At 42.6% G+C, this 18,442-nt stretch overlaps 1 protein-coding gene across 3 annotated transcripts in view; it reads left to right on the top strand.

The window, feature by feature from the left end:
* foxp2 (forkhead box P2) overlaps positions 1–18,442 on the top strand; it is a 98,337-nt gene that overhangs the window by 2,551 nt on the left and 77,344 nt on the right. For all 3 annotated transcript variants that reach the window (XM_047575311.1, XM_047575308.1, XM_047575312.1), the window contains exons 2-3: positions 6,753–6,819; positions 7,442–7,508. The gene's annotated coding sequence lies outside the window, so the exon portion shown is untranslated. The remainder of the gene's footprint in view (positions 1–6,752; positions 6,820–7,441; positions 7,509–18,442) is intronic.

Below are 18,442 nucleotides of genomic sequence, written 5' to 3'. Positions count from 1 at the left end.
GTCCTCCACAGGATTAATGTGTATACCCTGTCATACGTTTCAATCATTTATCAAAATTAAGATTCCGCTTTCAGCTCGATGAACACCGGTTGATGCATGATTTTATCTGCGATATGGAAATGGCTGCTTCTAGCAGAGCTGCAGTAGAAATTGCTTTGTGATTCTAAAAACTTCTCGTGAATGGGAGGAAGAAAAAAAAAAAACGCTTCTCAAATTGACGGAGTGGGCTGGATGTAAAATGATTTTTTTTTTTGTACAGATCACATGAATTCTGTTTTGAGTTCTTAGACAATGAAACACTTTTGGATTAGCTTTTGAGTTGCACCCATCCCCCCAGCACCTCTGTAATGAAACAGACTGCTCGCTCAGCCCTTGAGGTGTTGCTGCGTTCGTACGGGTGGAAAGTGGTTAAGAAAATCAAGGAAGCGATGCACTGGCATCAGTTTTCTAAACATGTCCACGTAAAACCGCTCCGCTTTTCATCTACCTGACCCTGTTCTTAAACTTAAAGGCAATTAGAGGGCATGCGTCCAGGTTTTATCCCTGTTAACTTCATAGAAATGTTTCCATGACAACCTCCATGCAAGTTAAAGCAACCAGAAGTGATCAAGTCCTTTTTTTTTTTTTTTTTTTCCTCCTCCCTCCTCTCCTTCTCCCCCTCCTTCTCGCCCCGGTTCCCTCCCCCAGTAAGAGTGGAATTTGTGTTGACAGTTTTGGCCTTTAATGGCACTTTTGTGCCGCGCAAAAGTATTTGTTTACCGGGATCATATGCTGCAAGCTGTCAGCCTCAGAGAGATTGACTTCTTAAGATAAAAGAGTGTATTACATGCTTAAGAGGCCACCCTTTGCACTGTAATTATCCACATCACGGTAATGATGTTTTGTGTGCCCCAGTTACTAAGAGTCTTGAGACAGCTCAGACTTTTTTAGTTACGCTCTGGGTCACTTCTTAAGCCCGACTAGACTGGAGAAACATTGTGACTCTTTGGCCGGAGAAAGCAGTACAGGGTGGGGTCAGGGGATGTGGATTATAAAGGCGATTGCCCACGTAAGGGTGAGGAAAGCCAGCAACTTGACTGTTTCATCTCGGCTCATAGTTGTGCGTAGTTAATTTTGATGGTGTTCGTGTTTGTGTGGCCAAGTTTAAGAAGTGTACGTGGCTGTGTAGACCAAAACAATCAAGTGTCAAGACATCCTGCAAAGATTGTTTTGCGAATGTGTTACGTCATCATCTCAAAGGCTTCCAAAAGCCACAAACAAATGACTGCGCTTGAGACTAGAGAATGCAAAGTTATAAAACAAACTTTAGATTTTTTGCACACAGTATGTCAAATAATTCATACTTTTCACAAGCTTACCTCTGTAGTCGTGTTCCTTTGAGTTGACACTCTAAGCTGCAATGGGCTCGGCCTGCTGACCTGTCAGCCTGTTTACCCAATAAACTATCTGATTCACCAGCAGCAGCTGGAGACGATGCATGTGTTTTTTTGCCCCCCCTCCTCTTTTTTTTTTTTTTCCCTTTCTCGTTGAGTTAACAATTGCATGTTTACTTGCTGGTCAGTGTGGTGTGAAGGCATGGTAGCTTTTATTCAAGTCACGGTCAGATGGACAGTGTCCTCGTGTGAACAAAATGTGTTGGTTTTAGGGTCTTGCCCTGAATTAAAGATAGAAGGTCAGTGGTGGTAAAAGGCAAGGTCAGTGTTGCTCAGACTGCATTCAGCCATCAGCCTGTCACTTGTAAACAGTCAAAGCCACATGTGAGACACCAGCGAGGCTACAGCCACCTCAAGCATTGTTTAAAGGACCCTTTTGTTGAGACCTTTCTCGCGTCTTTTAGAGTCGTTGATGGATGGGATGCATATTTGACGATATGCAGGTAGAAACTGAAACAAATATTTATTTCCATCTGTATTAATATCTCACAATTATAAACCATGATGAATAATTCACAAAAACAATTAGTGTTCGTTGAATGCATGGCACTGTCAACCATAGATGACTGTATTACTGAATAGCATCCTATTCAGAAACCAAAGCAGTTTACTTCACATCTCCAAGGACCTTTCCTCCTCACCCAGAGAGACACGGAGAAAGAAGGGGAAAAATGTTTATTTCAAACATGTTGTGAGTGGAAAAAAAACATGGAAGGGGGGTTTGTGACAGTAACGGTTTTTGACAGGCACATTAGGCTGCAGAAAGAGCATCCAGCTCGGGGCTGAGGGCATATGGTGCAGCCTTCTGCTGGCATAGCTCTAGACCAAGTTACAACACTCGCGCAGGGTCACGACTGTCTCAGGTTTGTTCTTTCTGTCTCACTCATCTAAATAAAAACAAGAGAAAATATGGAAGTGGGGGGTTGGGCGGCGGCGTGGACTACACTGGTCAGGCTGTGGCGTAGTACACTTGCTGTGTCTTTTAGTAAAGGACAATGTTCCCGGTCAAGCCCTTAGACTCGGGACATAATTTGGTCAAAATGTGGAGGGGAGACATTTGACATTTTCACTTTAACTTTCGGTTGTTTGTTCAGCCACACACTCCTCCCTACCACAGTATATATATTTCTGGCATGCAATATAAATTTGCATGACCATAATAGCAGTTATCGAGTTGAAAGCATTTTATCTTCTTTCACCATCTGAACACCCAGCTCGTGTTCTTGGATGGCAGTCCCTAATCCTACTCTAAACAATGACTGTGTTTTCACCACACTGGCTCGTCTAGGTTTTCTCTTCTGTAATGCGGAGAGGATGGACTTGGATAATATGTAGGATGACGCAGGTCTTTGGTCTGAAGGCAGCAGATTGGTGGGAGGGTAATTACAGGCTACTGTGCGGCTCTCTGGATTTTCCCTGGATCACGGCTATAGGCCGGCCGTGAAGCTGAGCCTCCAATGCAACTTTACAGAGAATGAAATAAAACACTCACAACATATGGAGCCAGAAAAACAATGGTTTATTTTTACGATGGTTGATGAGCGGTTTTTAATTTGGATTGTCACTTCTGGCAAGGAGCAGGGCAGATGGTGCAGACTTGAGTGCCCATCAGAGCCTAAATACCTTCAGGCAGCTGTTGGTCATAAACTTATTTTTTTTTTTTCCTCCACATTTTCTCTCTTTAACACAGCTTGGGTCAAGAGGAGTCAAACCTGTTACAACACCTGTTTCTGCATATGCAAATCTGTTGTTTTGTCATTTCATTAGGCAAGGCAAAAAGACGAGGGTCCCTTGTGGTTGCAAATGCGACTGGCACTGGGCCCAGTTGGCATGCTACGCGGCAGCAAGATGCTCGAGGCGGGCGAGGGGAGGGACGAGAAGTTCTTTAGCAAAGCGACTCAACCATTGGGTGCCTTCACGTCACAGCTCAATTTGGACGGGTTCCTAAAATCGGAGTCAAAGTTTTATTGGAGTTTAGGAGAGGGGTGACTCCCTCTCCCATTATATGTCATTATCTTCTCTGTTAAGAGGATCTGGAAGTGAATGGGGAAGGACATGCCCAGAAGCCAAAAACTGGCACACGCGTGTCTGCCACACGCCTCCTTCCACCCCCCCACCCCCTCGCCCTGTCAGTATCCTCTCCTCTCTCCCCCTCCTCTTCCTCCTCCCATCCTCACCCCTTCATCATCTGGCGCTCTCCCGCAGCGTTCGCCTCTTAACCACATGTGCCAGTACTGGGCCTGCTCTTGCTCCGGGGCTAATTGTTCACTGGTAAACTGCATGCTTGTAGGTGGGGGTGTCCCCTTCATCCAGACACAAGGGCCAGCAGAGCAGGGTGGCTGTGGTGGTGATGATGATGGTGGGTGGGTGAAATGCTGGGTGACGGGGAAGGAGGGGTACAGATCGTGATCTCTCCATGCAGTTTATTTTTGCCGTATAAGTCTGAAGATTGTCGGTTGTAATCCGGCCTGTGTGCTGAATGCAACAAATACACCATGAAATTAAAGGTTATTGCAGGAGTGTAATGCAAAAGCTCTGTTTGAGATTACCAAAGCTGTTTGGAGACATGGGAAGAATGAGAAGGGGGAGAGCGGGTTGTCTTTCCTGCAGTCTACCTCTCTTTCTGATTCCTGGATGGATCTGTCACATACGTTCCTTTCATTAGAGTTGCATAAAGATTAAAGACTTTGCATCTAGACTAACTTTGGAGTTTTTCACTCAAAGCTGAATTTCTTTTCTGCTTGTCCAGAATAACTAACCAGAGGCCAAGAAGCATTTAATCCATTGCAACTTGGTCTAATCTAGTATCGCTGAAGTTTTTTCATGAGCCCCATTCCTCAGCCTAGACTTAAGTGTTGGATGGATGGATGGATGGATGGATGGATGGATGGATGGATGGATGGAAAGACCTAGGACTAGTCCTTGTGCTGAGTTAAGCTCATCTGATAACTGCGGCCTTCCTCCTCCTCCTTCTCCCGTCTCCTGTCTTTACTCCCCCTCTCTGTCCTCCACCTCCCCTTTCTGCCGTAGCTTGGCAGGTCTGATTTGTAGTTCTGCTCCTCTCTCACCACACAGAAGGCATTAAAGCCAGGCCCCACAAGCCCCCTCTGATATGGGAGAGTTCATTAGAGATGTGCCTTTGATGGGCAGCCTTTTCATGTGACTACCGGTTTTTCAAATACCTTGATGTAGAAGCTTAAGAAGGCATTGTGCAGTAAGCCCTCCTTTTGATGCGACTTATTTAGATCTGCATAGTAAATCAGGGGGGAGTAAATAACCAGCCAGCAGATGGAAGCAAGTAGATAAGGCACCAGTGAACAATCGCATTTGTATTTTGTTATGATGTTGACAGCAGCTAAAATTCACTAATCTAGAGCCACTGATCTGCATTTCAAAGAAATCTCATTTAGCAGCGGGGAGGATAAAGTTCCTCTCATTGTGTCTATTTTATTGCATTCTTCGCTAATTTATCTGCCCACAGATTTAACGTGCAGGGCTCGGTGGTAGCAGCCGGCGTCCCTACGTTGCATAGGGGGTCTTAAATACTGTGAAAGCGGTTACGTCTAGACTGTGAGCTGAGGGTAATTACACGTCTGACCATGAATAGAATGAGTTTGAAGACTCATCTTTCTTCAGGCAGGCCTGAATTGCTTGACTAACACTGATAAGGAGCGTTTGGTCCCCACAGAAATATTGCCAGTCACTTTCCATATCGCCCCCACCCCTTTCCAACACCAAGGATGGTATTTACTTTTAAGATAAAGTTATTGTGTACAGTAATCTGACTTGTTAGCATAATGTCCCCTTTCATTGCAGGACCCTCCTTTTTCTGCAGCGTGGAGGTATTTGTGGTGCGGGTCTTAAATAGTTTATCTTGACTTAGTGCGCGAGTGCTCTATGTAAATATCAGCCTATAGCATTATTAGGCCTTCATGAATGCTTGAATGCCTTTGCCATATTTATAAGTTGATAGAATTTACAGATGGTTTTATATTTGGCATAAAGACATGTGTGGTATTTGTAAATCCCCGCGAATTGGAGGTCATACAGACTAATAGTATTCCAAATGCTTTTCCATTGAATAAAATATGACATCTGCACAGTGCAGAGTTGTGGTAATGTTGAAGTCTGCACAGAAGCAAATAATTTGAGAAAAGTGGTATTAATTAGAAATCATAATAATCTTAATTATACTGAAAAATATTCTGTACTTCACTGAAATATTTAGTTAGTTCTCAAAGGTTTAGCATCAACATGTGCGCAGCACATTTTTATAACGTAATCACATCAGCTAGTTGATTCAGAATCCTTTTCATGTTTTCTTTTTTTTTTTTCCTAATATGTCTGGTTAATATGACTGGTGCCCACCCCGACCTAAAGTCCTCTTACCCCTCTCTGAATAAATGTTGTTCAGCAATCTGTGCAACATTTTCCACAAACTCAAAACAGTGAAAAATTATAGCAGTTGGCATGTTTTCTTTTCAGCTGTGCTCTTTGAGCTGAGGGCTTTTTGTACAGTTCAGAGAGCACATTCCTTAGGATTCAGCAGTCACTGGTTGCCTGTAGGGGTCATTGGAATTCTGTGAGAATAAAAGAGAAAGATAAAAAAAAAAAAAACATCTCCGAGAGCAACATCCAGGCCATTTTGTGACCTTCCGCCCCCAGCAGTAGAAATTGGCCTCCACCATGCTCCTGGCCACTTAATTTACCCCCTCCCCTAATGCTTTAAATGTGATGCATGTGTAGTAAAAACGTCCGGAACAATCAGCGGCTGTAGTTGTGGTATTGTACACTCCTGCTGCACTTGATTAACACAAAAAAATCATCAATACTAATGGCCTTTAAATTATATGGATACCATAGCACGTGTATTTAGATGCAGACAGACTGAAGGGAGGTACATGAGAAATCAATCGTGTCAGGTTAACAGTGAGATTTACTTGGCGTTGAGAGCTCGAGCCTTCCAGGCACTGCACCTTTTAACTTTAGAGCGAGTGAGCAGTGTGTGCTTAAAAAGGAGGTGATTGTTGTGCTTGTACTGTACATTGCCTGTTGGTGCATGCACTTAACGCACACACACACACACACACACCCACACACACACACACACACATGCTGTCAGGCTTCACAGAAAAATCCAGGTGCACTTTGTTGTTACAAAGTTTATAGCTTTCACCCACAAACTGTAAAGAAAATAGTTATGCAAGACTATCTAGCCCACACTTGTTTGCACCAGCAGTGATTGTACCTTAAAAAGAGCTCAGTGTGTCATGAAGCAGACTTGGACTAATGGTATACTTTTGTTTTCTCTTATCTCAGAGAGCTGACATCGCTGGACTTCTACCCCTACTGTGACAGACAGAAACAGCAAGTTCTCTCCCTTAGGGTGAGTATTTGAACATGGCCCCTTCATGTCCATCTGTCAAATAATCCTTGAGAAAGATAAGCATTGTGTATCTGCAGTAAAATGAACGCGGACATAGAGTTCAGTGTATTTTAAAGTCCGTTCGGCTTTCAGGTGAATCTCTCTAAGTGTTCCTTTTTGTTTGAATACAATAAAGCAAAAACGGTTTGTCAAGTCGGCAACTCTTTGTTACAGTGTTATTAGCTGTACAGCGGCTAGTGGAGGTCAAGGGGTTCCCATTCCTCTTCAAATGTAACAAATCTTCATCTTGTCCACCTTGATAGAATTCCCCCTCCACTGGGCAACCTTTCAGTTGTGCCTGTTTGGTTTTCACACCCCAAGGATTTTCAATCTACTCTAACTTAGAAGTTATGATATGCACTGTGGCTGACAAATGTGGGCAAGCTTGGATTTCATTTTTTTTATTTTTTATTTTGTTGATGTCTCAATTGATATTTGTAGCAGAACTGAAAAGGATTAAATAAGGTTATGTTATGTATAACTCAAAGCCAGTGACACAGTAGAATGGCAAAAGCAGCTTTATTCAATGTTCCACTCATATTTTAGGCCAGAAATTTACTGTTTTATTTTTCATTATTTTTAGGATGAAATATGCCCTCTCTGCGCCCGTAGAAGAAAACAGACGTCACACACTGTAAAGTGCAAAAGTGGTAAGTGAAGCCAGTTTTCGCTGTCCTTGCATGCCAGGTGTTGTGTTTTGTCCCACACTAATGTGTCTACTGTAATGATCCGTATCAGTCATAACTGTTGATGGGGTACGGCTTTAGAGAAACACAGACCTGGGTGATGAAATGACAAAACAGCAGAGCTGATACGAGATACGAGAAAAGTCTACTTATCAGCATTTTCTTGTGGGTATTCATTGTTTGGTTGAAGGATTTTGGTATTATCGAGTCCTTATAAAAAAATAAAAAGGCTGAAGTGTTGATGCAGATTTCTATTGGCTAATTCATTAGGTGACTGAGAGAACAGGAAAAAAATGTGTTAATACCTTCTTGCGTAATAAAGTAAAAGCCATTATTTTGAAAAGTTGTTGGCATTTAATCATAGCTAATTTCAGATACCAGTGCAGCTATTTTTAATTGCTTAAGCATATATGTTGCTGAATATTCACGAATGAACACTAAAATTATAGGTGATACCATCTATTATTCAACTACTGCAGATCTTGATCACCACATCAAAGAGAGCGCTCACCTCTTCCCAAGCTAATGATAAAAGATGGTGTTTGTCAGCAGGTCAGTCCACAAATGAAGGTGAAGATTCTCGGGTCACATAAGATGAGTCACCGATTATATCTCCAACATGACTAATGGTGGTCATTTTGTTGACTGAGTCTCTCATATATACACATGAATATACTCATGCATCCACACTACATGAGTGCACATGCATACACACATTTGCATGCCCTGTTAAGTATTGATTATGAGTGTATATACTAAATTTTGCACTTATTGTGAGAGCCTTTTGGTGGAGAGAATGGGGTGAATGATTTGATGAGAATTGTTTACTTTTAATCTATATACCCCAAACTTAAAGGAAAGGATCTGTTCATCTTAAGATTCCATCATAAAGTAGCACCCTCGAGTTAAAGATAGAAAAACAAGATGCTCAACTTGGTCGTTGAACCACCTTGCCAACAGTGCTGTCTTTCCAGAGTGAAGCAGAGTCCATATTTCCTTTTCCACCTAAAAGAGATTTAAATATTAGTTCTTAATTTGTCTAGTATTCAGTTAAATCTTCAAAGATGAACTCTTACTGCATATCTGCTGGCCTAAAAAAGTCCTTCTAATCATTGCAAAAAGTGTAATTGCCCCAACGCTACAAGCCGTGCTTCCACTGTAGACATATTTATATATATATTTAAAAAATCTACAGCAATTAAGCATATCTTTGGCTGTCTTAAAGAAGCTGTGGTCCAGACTGAACAGCCCTCTGCTCGTATTTCCAGTTTGAAATTGATTTCTTGTCATAGATCAGAGACCTCTTGTCATTCCATTTCCAATCCTCAAATGGTTTCTCTGAGCCTGCTAACTGTCGTCCCTGTGAGTGGGCAAACAGGAGGAACCTCCACGGGTCTTTACCCTGGGCACTCAGAGCAGTCGAGGGGGTAGAGGCAGAAATCAAAGGGACTTGGATCATTCCCCATTGGCGGCCTCCATTGTCTAGCTGATTTAGGATTGGCTGGAGAAGGTGAAAACTGCAGGGTGGAGTGTGGGGGTGGATGGAGATCAGGCAAAGCAACCCCCTCTTTTTCTTTTTTTTTCTCCCCTAATCTTTATCCACCATTAACCCCAGTGCCCCAGTGTGTGGCTGAGATCAGGCCATTGGTCAATCCCCCATTCACTGCCACCCAGAATATTTTAAAGTTAAGCCCCATCGCTTAACAAAAAAAGTCTTACTCATCAAAGGTTTACTTTCCCTTCTTTCCCTTCCTCTTGCTCTCAAGGATCTGCCGCCGTTCTTCATGCACACTTCTCTCTATGGTCCACTGTTTTGTCTTCACACTTAGGCAAGACGAAGGGAGAAAAGTTTTGGAAGTTCCCCAAGTTTTCAGATTTTGACTTAATGAATTTCAATTTGTGGTCGTATAGCGTCGTGCTGTGAGTAAATTGGAGCCAAAGTGGATGCACCGATGACATCCTGTCATTTGTTGATCTTGGCGATTACAAGTTCCAGAAGTGTACTTGACAACATTTTCAAAAAGAAGTATTTTTTTCTCCACTGGTATTTATATCAGTTTTTCTTCTTTTTAGTTTAGAACCAATGGACTAAATTCTACGTTCGGTATGACCGTTTTAGATATTTATCTTGCTCACATCTTATGTGAAAGAGGAATGACTCAAGGGTCAGAGTAGAAAAACAAGATGTGGGGTAGACGGTGAGGAGTGAAGAAAAGAAATTGCGCGGAGAGTGTTTGTCCAGAGTGCACTGTTGCCATGAGAATGAAATTAGAAAGAGGGGAGGTGAGGAGGCTCTGAATCAGTATTGCCATCATTACTTAAGAAGAAGATAAAGAGTCTCAATGAGCCTATTGATCCTCATGGCTGCCTGTGGTGTTCCTCTCTCCTTCAGTGTCTTTAAAGTGTCAAATCTTCTGCTGTTTTGCAGCAGAATATGTATTTTTTTTTTCAGACTGTAATAAGTGAAAAAGGTTCATTTACCCTAAGCAAATGTGGCCTCTGCATACTTTGGGGCCCTTCCAATATTTCTGTACGTGTTCACCTCATATTAGAGATGACTGATACTCTGGAAATGAGTGATTGCAAATATTGCATGCACTAGCTTAATTTCCACCAAAAACGAGCAGACATCTAGAGTTTCACGTGTTATTCTTTCCCTGCAATTTAATTGGGAAAAATCTTGGGTGCGGAAGCCGGGCTCAATGGCATCTCTCCAAGAGCCTGAGATTATTGTGAAACCCAACCTGAGGCAGGCATGACATCAGAGAGGCCTGACACTGGTTTGAACTCCTTATTTCAGGTGGGAAGAATTACGAGTGGCTTCGCTCGCAGGTGATCGCGTCCGGTGAATCGGTCGCACACAGCCGCGCATTCTTCTCCCAAGGTCCAAATGCTGATTGTCTTGACAGATTGAACTCGTGTGTTATCACCAAACTGTCACGCAGCCTCATTTTTCAGCCTGCACACGGAGTCCAAAGTTTATGTTATCCCTCCGCAGCAGTGTTTTATAGGAATATCGTCACTGCGACATAAACTAAATGTACAGTATTTTAACCTGCTGATGAATTATGTTTATCTTAAGGTCTGGCCACTGTATTACAGAAATACCCTCAGTTGTCAAGAAGCTGATGCTGAATTCTTTATATATTTTTTACTAAAACACAGACTCAATGTTAATATTGTCACCTGCAGCATTTTATCCACAGAAACTGGTATCTAGGAAACAATGTTTTTATACATTATCAGAGGAAATTGAAGGATTTTGGCCTCATGTGGTGACGTAAGACTTGTTTAACTAATGAAAAGTTGCTTTGTATAAATGTTAATTATATTGGTTGTTCTGTTGCATATAATTAGATTTAGCTTCTTGCTTATTTAAATATAATTACAACAGCATCCAAATTGTTTTGCACGGATTATATTGCTTTGCCCATTAAGTTTCAATTATAAAACTGTGCCAAAACTACACTTCTGAAAATAGTTTTGTTATTATAAAAAAATGAGTTTTACTGTCTACGCATTAGTCTTGCTAAGATTTTTCTATGAGACGGGGCCTTCTTTCCGCCGTTGCACGCCTTTTCTGTCTCTTAAAGTAAAAGTTTAAACCGCACGGTCACAGCCACTGAAAAAGCTTTTACTCCAGAGGCAACGCGCCAAGTCCTTTGTTCATAATGATCATTTGATCGCAGTTTGAAAAGGGATACAGGCGGCAGAAAAATCCTACAAGAGCTTGGAATCTGACTTCCTCGCCACAAACCACAAGCCTAGACAGTGCAACTGTTACTACCTGGTTGGAGGCGAAATGGGTAGAAAGTATTTGTGTGTGTGTGTGTGTGTGAAAGGGGTGGTGGTGGTGGTGGTGGGGGGGTACCCACACAGCATGCTCGATTTGGGTCATAGAGCTGACAGACAGTGGAATGTGAATGTGTGTATGTTGACAAACTCCACTGCACTCTGAATGGGGTTTGTGATTACACCTCATCATGCGTGTTGCATCGGTCCTGTCCCCGGCCCCCGATCCTTCACCCCTCTCCCTGGCTCTCTCTCCCCATTTCTCCCTCTCTCACTCTCTCGCAGTGCCTCTTGGGCAATCATGTGGTCACACTACCTGACTCCTTGCTGCTCAAGAGTGCAGTTGACAAAAACAGCCCGAGGCCCGTCATGTGGAAAAGATTCAGTCGGCACACAGCACACATCCCGCACCCCCACCCACCCACCCACCCACCCACCCTGCGACTCCTCACTTTCTCCCACTAAGTAACTGAAGCGCCGGGGTGTTTCCTTCTTCTGCTCACCTGTGAAGGAAAATGGCACGGCTTTCCTCCTGTCTGGGCGTGCAAGAGAGTGGATATTTTTGCAACTTTGTGGCCACGGTGCGTGGATGCTGTTTTAAACAGCGCGTACGGGTGCTTTTCACCCTCTCCCTCCAACACCGTGAGAGGTGCAGTCTCGTTGTCAGTTGAGTTGCACTCCTCGTGTCATGTAACATAAAGCTGGCGGTCAGTGAGAGCTCTCAGCTGTCAGTCAGCTTGGTGGTCCTGGCCTGTCGAGCTGCTCACCTGTGTTTATTGGACAAGACCTGTTCAACTCTACCCAGGGAGAACATCTTGACTCCCTTCCTTTTCTTTTTCTCTTCCTCTCACCCATTCTTTCACTCTTTCCGTCATTCCCTTTGTCTGTCTGACTCGCTCTTTCTCCCCGTCTTTCAGCACAATATCGCTTTTTATTTAGCTTCTGTCTTTTTTTTTTTTTTTAATCCACCTCTACCTTTACCCCTGAGTGTTTCTTCCCGCTGTCCTGTGCAGTTTATTATTTCTGGCTTTCTTCCCTGATTCTCCTTTTCTACCGTTCTTTTGTTTCCCCTTCTACCTCCCTTTTCTGCTGTCCGCTTTTATTTTGTTTTATTTTGGGACCTCTTTGTCAGTCTTTCGGTCTAAAGCCACGCTGTCTTTTGTGCTGGTGAGGTTCATCTTTTTTCTGCACCTGACTGAGCACACGCACGGGTTCGTACGCAGCGCCACAAGATGGCTGATTGAAACTTGTGTCTCAAAGTTGCTAATGCTCACTGAAGCATTATATTGTAGATAAAGTAAATAAACTAGGTTACCATGGGGAGAAATCTTTGGAATAGGCTGCGGTGATCTAGCACACACACCCATGCCTCTAACCTCTCAGAGGCGTTCTCTCCTTTTCTTACACACACACACACACACACACACACACAAAGTGACACACACACACACACCGAGCGAATGGCTGAAAAGATGTCAGTGATGTTGAGGTGTGAGCAGATATTTTCTATGGCTCAGGAATTTCGCAAGTTTAATGTTTTTTGAGGAGCTCTCTAGAAAAGTAACAGTCGAACTCAAAGATCTCAAATCGTGTGGTCGCTTACATGGCCGGTACGAACCTCAATGTGAGTATATAGTGTAATGCGAAGAACGCATATTACACTCAACCAAAAGTAATCTTCAGATCCTTTTATTCTCTTTATTCTAAACTTTGCAATTATTCTTTTCTTTTTGGAACTTATTTTTGCTGAAAAGAACCGATTAGCTAGGTTAGTTAGCATATTGGTTAAATTCGAAAGCCTGACTCTTTGTGGCTGTAGGGTGTTCAACCAGTGTCCACTGAATGATCCTTCAGTTTAGAGTGCCAGCGAGGCAGTAAAGCCACACATCAAAAGAACTGCGCGTTCATATTTCCACCTGGCATTATATAAAACTCTCTTGTATTCACTGTAGTTCCATTCTGTGCCGCAAAGTGGTATAGGTGACATGGTAATACATTTGCATTGTGCCCAATGATAAATACTCTACCAGGTCTTAGTCACTCCGCTGCTTCCGAATGTGTCCGGAGAGCGGCTGCATTGTCAAAGGCACGGGGGTCATTCAAAACTCGCTCCCTTCTGCCTTTTGTCAAATATTTCGGCGCGGGTGATAGTTTTCTCATTTATTTAGTGAATAGTCGGCGGGGGGAAAGAAGAAAAAGAGTTTTTACATTATGGAAATGATGGAATGGGTTATAATCTCCCGCATATTCATCACAGCAGACATTGGACACCTTGTGATACCGTCCTCCATTTGGCTATTGTTCCCGTTCTCTTTTCGCGTACTGTTCCTCTCAATGGGCAAAGCAGGCTTTAATCCTGTCTCTCTTTGGAATGACAATGTTTACTAGCTATCATTCAATAAAGAACCAGGAGCACGACACACAGGGAGATCCCGGTCATTAAATGCTATGTGAATGCACCGGCGCCAACAGGGAGTGTTAGCCCTGCGAGAATAAAGGCCAGTTCTCCAAAGATGATTGGACCTTTTTATGTATGTTTTGTAACCTCTGAAACCTTTCAGTTCTTTATTTGACTCTCACTTCATGCCTGTATTTACTGTATACATTGCATTTTTATTTTTTTAAAAAAAAAGAATCGCCTATCCGTACAAGAACACACTGACATGGCAGCGTTGGGTAATTATTGGCTGTAAGTAGGGATTAGGGTTGCGGATGTTGACAGTAAATTGGCTCTCAGAGCATGTGTTTAACACACCTTTGTGTGGATCAGACTCAAACAGGCAAGGTGTCTGTACATAAAGCCTGCCTTGATATATTTACAGTTCACCAATAAACCACACCAGCATGCTAATGAGATTTCTAAATATAAAAAAATCCTCTTTTAAAAATGTTCTCCATTTCCTTTGCCCTCGCCATTCTGTTTTCCTTTCAGAGACTTGACAGCATTAGAGATTAGTGCCAGAGCTGCTAACAACCATTAGTGTGTTTTCACCATTGTGTTATGCACTGTTTTCTACCATCACCACCAACCCCCAGTCGTACCTCCTGCGCGTGTCTCCTGCTTACGCGCCGAGCAAAAAATGAAAAACAATCGTTACGACCTCCAGCAACCCCTCCTGACGCGCAGTCAGTTAAATGGTTTGTAAGACGTTTAATTACCAAATGGTATAATCGTTATTCATCTCATCATTAGATGTATGATATTAAGTGAATTGCCTCCCCTGGGTCCCTGTGTTTCACAGATCAATAGATTTAGATGGAGCTTGAAGGGGGCTGGTGGTGGGGGAGCTGGGTGGGCAGTTAAAACATTTCTGGGGCCCCTGATACGAACGCACGCATTGTTTCTGAGATGCACAGTGGTGACATTCCCTCATTTATATATGCAATTAGCTTTTATATAGGTTTAATTATGCTAATTTCTATGTGGGCACGCAGGATTGGCAGTATGTCACTTTTTTAAAAATGGATTTACAGCTCCTGGGTTTATTTTGATGGTGAAAGGACGTGAAACAATGGACAAGGTTATGGCACCGCACACTTCCCATCAGCAGAGTGCTTGCGTTTGCACTTTGGGACACTTTGTTGGTATCAAGCATTGTTTGAAGGCATTGTAGAGATTGCTAATGCAGCGTGTACACCTCTGAGGCCCAGTAGCCTAGAGCTTGATATCGCCTGTATTCCCAATGTGATTATGGCTGAGTGGTGATCGGGGACTTGCTGCACCAGAAGCTGCTATTCACTGCAGCAAGCACTACTAGCCTGAGTTAATTGTCCATTATCTACTATTATCTAAGCTCTCCCTCTCTCTTTCTCTTTTATTCTCTCTCACTCATGATTCTAGCCGTCACCACCAGTTTCACTTGCTCAATATGCTGTATCCACTGCTTCTTTTTTTTTTCTCCCCCCAACCTGTTCTAGCAACCTTATACCATCGCTGTAGCCACGTCCTGGAGCTCAAATAGTAATAATGATTCCCTTTGTTCCTGAGGTACCTCAAACAGGATTCTGAACATGAAGCCCACAAAGCACCTTGTTTATTCCTTGTCTTCTCTTGCTGCTAGAGCAAATGTTTCCATCCAGAATATAGATTTAAAGATTATTAATCCTAAAAAAAACACATGTATGTATGGATAGAAAAAAAAGCATTTTTAATTGGTTAACAGTGACAGTCTTTGTCTCTAAAATTCCATTAATTCAAGTATGCCAATAGAGACCAGATTCTTCTGCTGCCTTTAGTGTGATGACGTGATAGATCTGTCTGCTAAGGTGTTTGAGGAATCCTCAGAAATTTCACTTGATGGCACTGTTTTCCTTTTTGCTCCAGCTGAAGCAACAGGGCATGTTTTATGTATGCTTGGCACAATGTGAAAAGCCTGGCTGTGCCACAGATACGCGCGTCTTCCTTTTCTCTTCCTGTCCCTGGGCACCGAGAAGCAAGAACACTGACAAACAATAAAAATCTGGCACTATATTTTTTATATATACATATATATATATATATTTTTTTAATATCCCCTCTCAAATAAAGTAGTTGAAATGCAAATACACAGTGGCACAGTTACTGCATAGTAGTTCATTAACTTTTGCTTTGGAGTGTTTTTGTTTGATGCTCAAGACTTCTTTTAAAAAAAAAAAAAAAAAAACGTTTGTCATAAAAATATCGTAAATGGAAGAAATTCTGTCATTCTTAGCTGCTTAAATTAATTATTGCTGAAATTGTTATTTCTTTAGCTCATTTCAATCCGCACATCCGTCTTAATGACCTCCTGATATACTTGGAGATTCACCTGCAATTAGTCTCCAGATATTAAACACACATTAACTAGCAGGCAGACTTTTTAAAGGGCTTTTGTAGTATTTTTCAGCTGGAGTAATGTATTAAAGCATAAAATTTATGTGAAAGGGACAAATGGCCTCAGTGTGTCCATTAGTCTTGCTGTTGTCTAACGGGGAGGGGGGTTAAACCGAGTTTAAATAGGGGTTGGATGGATGGATTGGGGGTGTGCAGGGCGGTGGGGGTCAAGATCATATTAAGTGCTCACAAAGCAAATGGTTCAGCATTAGGAAGCGCTGGTCCGGTGGTCGTGCCTCATGAGCAGCCTGTAAAGAAGCAATATATCACAGTGGAAAAATAACTAGACTAGCTTGTATTTCAGCATTGTGCGCATCATAAATAAAGGTGTGCAGTGTGTAATTGAGGCGCGTGCATTGGGAACCCGGCTGGAGATGAGAAATGAAAATCTGTGTACTGGTAAATAGATAATCACACAAAAGTAATTGAGGTTTTCAAACCCCAATCTAGTCTGCCAGCATGAGCTCGTTTGCATGTTAATCACGTCAGTGATTTCCCTTCATCACAGGGAAGTCCGTGCACACTTCCATAACCAGCTTTTAATTGCATTTAAAATGTCACAGAGGTGGAACACATGTAATTTAGCCAGAACTGTGTCCAAATTAATGGGTACTACTGAGACGCTCCATTGGACAGGGTTGGAAATGAGAGAGGCTGTCCATTGTTTGGGTCTTTATTAGAGATGCCTCAGTCTTCCCGTCTCTCCACGATAACATCTCTACAGCACCTTTTGAAGTGTCTATCAAGACTTCAAAAATGAAATCTGACAAGCATTTTGTGAACGACTTAACTCTACAATGGATGCCAACTTCTTGTGGAATTAGCCAAATGGATGGACATTAAAAAGGTGGAAAAAAGGAACATCAAAGGGCGAGAGCACAAAGTCAAAGTGTTGGGTTTTAAATGGAGAAAGAAAGGGAGGAATAGTTTATTTTCTTTCATCACCAGGTGTTCTTTGGCGTATAAATTACCGAGATGATGTTTCCATAACACAGCTTAGGGCACTCTAGAGAGGGGAAACCTGCAAAACAGACCTATTTAATTTTTCATAGAGGTGGACCATCAGGAGCAATAAGCCAATATTCCTCTTCCCCTTTTCCAGATGCCTTCTACACCACTATATCTTACCAAAAACCCAAGCCCCTCTTTCTTTTTTTTTCTTTCCTTTTTTTCAGAAAAGAAAAAGTTCTGCCGAGACCTACATGAAAGGAAGGAACTGTTGAAATGTTAATTTTACCATCTGCTGTCGAGGCCTGCTACCTTTTTGTGTGTGTGTGTGTGTGTGTTTTCTTTTTTTCCCTGCCTTCTTTAATTCCCAGTAGTTCTGTTCTGTTTCATGAATGTGCTGCTATTTTGGCCGTTTGAAGTCATGGGGTCTCTGCGAGCGCGGCTTTGACTGGCTGGAAAATACAATGCCACATGGTGGATGGTGGAGACTGTCCCATTAGTTTCCTGTTTAGAGCCCTGTCCCTGCTGGTAACCCTGTTTCTTATACAGGTCTCAGGGTTCCAGTTACGCTCCCATGCCCACCTCCGGTACACAGCCCGTCGGTCTCCCCTTGCTGACTCGGGCTTGCCCTTGTGCTCGCTCCTTCCTGCGCACTCGCGTCTTCGGGGACCCATTTAGTCTGTTTATCTTAATGCTGAGGATTTTAATCACTCGTTTACAAGACCCCTAGCACCTTCATCTAATAAAAGTTTTTCCCCCCTTTCAGCACACATTATTACTAGTTTTCCTGTAAGCTCAGCAAACCCCAGCAAATCCGAGATAGAAATGAAACTGTGTTTCCCCATCTTTATTCATCCTTCTTTCTCATCACAAAAGTTGACACTTTTAAAAGCAAAGGTATATTGCCAAGTTTGCTGTGAAGATTTTGCCAAATGGATAGATTCCATTGTGAGATTTGATAGTTGGCAATTAGGGTGAGACATCCTGTGTGCAGAGTTGCTTAGCATTTTCCTTGGCCGGGACCAGATTGTTTAGTCTGCTCTCATTGTGAGCTGTTTCTGAGCTGCAGTTGACGGTTGTTTGCAGAGCGCTGGGGGAAAATGTGAGAGGGGCCAGTGCCTTTCTCTATTTATTTATTTTCCCCGTCCTTGGAGCTGGGATCTGATTTGTGTTCATGTTTCTCTATTCTCTCTGAGCGGTTTTTAAGTGTGGCTGCTGAAATCTAGACTCTGCATGACCTCACTGCACGGCCTGCGTTTCATTAATGACCAGCCCTGTGGTTTGGGGAGAGGAATATTTTTCATAT

The sequence above is a fragment of the Mugil cephalus genome, chromosome 22, assembly GCF_022458985.1.
Source record: "Mugil cephalus isolate CIBA_MC_2020 chromosome 22, CIBA_Mcephalus_1.1, whole genome shotgun sequence".
In the NCBI taxonomy this organism is placed as follows: Eukaryota; Metazoa; Chordata; class Actinopteri; order Mugiliformes; family Mugilidae; genus Mugil; species Mugil cephalus.
Note: the sequence above shows the minus strand (reverse complement) of the source record. Positions and strands in the feature narration are given on the sequence as shown.